This window comes from Dioscorea cayenensis, chromosome 9, assembly GCF_009730915.1.
Source record: "Dioscorea cayenensis subsp. rotundata cultivar TDr96_F1 chromosome 9, TDr96_F1_v2_PseudoChromosome.rev07_lg8_w22 25.fasta, whole genome shotgun sequence".
In the NCBI taxonomy this organism is placed as follows: Eukaryota; Viridiplantae; Streptophyta; class Magnoliopsida; order Dioscoreales; family Dioscoreaceae; genus Dioscorea; species Dioscorea cayenensis.
The window spans coordinates 18,182,841-18,185,450 of NC_052479.1; the positions used below are offsets into that span (position 1 = coordinate 18,182,841).

Genomic DNA, 2,610 nt, shown 5'->3' on the forward strand with positions numbered 1-2,610 from the left:
AACAAATAAGATATCATTACAATATGATGACCCCAAAATTTGCAATTATAATTGCCATTTAGATATAAAGCATAAATCTATGCGCAAACTTAACACTTCCTAGCAAATCAAATGCCATTTAGTTACAATATAAACATAATCTAAGAAACTAACTCTCACACACAAAAAAAAAATTAAATAAATAAATAAATGGCTAAATTTGACAAAAAGTTTTTTTTTCTATAACCAATACAGTTGGATAGAAACTACAATCTGGTGCAATACAAAGAGAGGTATCAAAATCCAAGCTTAAGCATGGGTTTCAATAAAGTAAATTCACAAATTCCATGTATAGAGGATTAAATTATCTGCAAACAACTACATACTTGTTTGCAAATCAAAAAGCATCTATCAATTCATCAGCAGAACAACCATAAGGTAGTGCAAACAAACAAATGTAGCACCTTTCATCATGAACATGGGTTTCAATAGAAAAAAAAATTCTAAAAATTTATACATACATGAGATAATTATGCACAAAAGGTATCAAAATTAAGCATGAAGAATAGCATACTAATCCTAAAAGAAAAGTGATAAGTGCTTGAGTTAATATATTTCTTTATATATTTTACATGCATTGAGCATCATTTTTATCATGTTTTATGTCTCATAAATTGTATTTGGTGTTCCTTTGTGCAAATAGGTTGCAAGGCCTTGAGAGAAGAAAATGAAGCAAAGATAGGTTATGAAGAGACCTTTTGGGAGTTTTTGTGCAATATATGGATCAAGACACAAGAGGAGCGCATACCACATCGATCTCATGGATGCCGGCCACTTTCTTCTACTCCCTAGCATTCTATTTGTAGCTGTTCAACCCCATTTCTTCAATTAATTGCTGGGCTTCTCCGGGGGTCTTGCTACCTAAGGTACCTCCTGCCGCTGCATCAAGTAATTGTCTTATACTTGGGTTCAAACCATTGTAAAAAGTCTGAATGATCATCCACTATAGGGAAACCCATGTTGAGGACATTTTCGCAGGAGTTCCTTGAACCTTTCCCATGTCTCGAATAGAGACTCCAATTCCATTTGCACAAAGAACGAGATCTCATTCCTAAGCTTTGTAAATTTTACGGAAGGGAAATAACGGGCAAGAAAAGCTTCTACCATCTCCTCCCATGTAGTGATTGATGCTCTAGGTAATGAGTATAATCACTGCTTCGCTCTCCCCTTTAAGGAAAATAGGAAGACCCTTAACTTGATTGCATCATCCGTAACACCATTGATCTTGAGCATATCACAAACTCCCAAGAAATTCTCTATGTGACTTTTTGGATCCTCATTAGCCAAACCATTGAACTGTGCAGACTGCTATAACATGTGGATGAATGCCGGCTTTAGCTCAAAATTCTGAGTTGTTATTGAGGACCGCACAATGCTAGATTATGTCCCCAGTACTGATGGTCTGGCATAATCAAAGAGTGTTCTCTGTTGTTCATTCTGTTCCGCCATGTTGTTAGACCTTTTAACTTCCACTTCAGCTAGATTTGACGGTTCTTGTACAGATTCTTTATCCCTTCTTCTGAGTGTACATTCAAGTTCAAGATCACCTCCAATCAGTATCGAAGGGTTCCCTCGGGTCATAACCTGGAGCTGCGCTAAAATAAAGAAAACAAATCAAAACGATGGTAAAATAAGAAGATATGAAATAGAATGAATGAATGAATGAATAGCTAAGATATCAAAGTGCGAAAGTATCTCTAAATGCCCACTCCCCGACAACGGCGCCAAGAACTTGACAACGCCCCTTGCGTGTGACCTGCAAGTGCACAGGTTTGTTGAAGTAATAAATCCCAAGTGAGTGAGGTATCGTATCCACAGAGAGTAGAGAACAAAAATACCTAAATTGCTACTAAACTAAGTGAAGATGAATAATGATTGTGTTGATAAGATGTGATATAAATAAAAATAAAAGAAACAAGAATGAGAGGTATAAGTAAGTGAGAGATAAGGCAATTGATAGAAGTGGGATACTCGGACAATGCTCCCCTAGGACTTATGCATCAAGTGCAAGACCTACCATTATACTTCCTAATTAATGCTTAATGAGTCTTGGAAATCCTAACACACACGGTCCCAAACCTAAGGTCAACCGTGACTAACCCTACACTATGTCACGGCAGAGAAATCGCTCAGTCTCAACACCTCACACTATGTAAGGTTGTATGGAGTTCTAGGGATTCCAAGTAATAAACCCTATTCCCGTGTGTAGATCTAACCCTTTGGTCTAGGCGAAAGAACCCTAGTTACAATTAAGCCCCAGATACTAAAGTCACTTCAACGCTTTACTCTGTTGCTCGCGCAACTAAGCCCTAGCGGAGTTCATCCCTTAGCACTTCACTTTATTGTAACCGCAAAGAGCTCTAGGAAATGGAGGTAGGATAAATCACACCGGAGGGAAAAGGGGATGCTCCGCTACCTCTCGACTCATCCCTCTCAACCCTCTCTAATCTAGCTTTGTCTAACCTTCATGGCGTGTCACCCATCCACAAAGATTACCAATATTGACTCTCAACCCTAATGTCACTCTAGGGGAGAAATCATTCAACAAGCATTCAAGATTGGAACTCAATT

The 2,610-nt window shown here is 38.0% G+C and overlaps 1 non-coding gene across 1 annotated transcript; it reads left to right on the plus strand.

Moving 5' to 3' along the window:
• Window positions 1–991: 991 nt before the first annotated feature.
• On the plus strand, window positions 992–1,098 carry LOC120269887. Its single transcript, XR_005539515.1, has one exon. It is a non-coding gene; the product is annotated as a small nucleolar RNA R71 (small nucleolar RNA).
• Window positions 1,099–2,610: the final 1,512 nt, after the last annotated feature.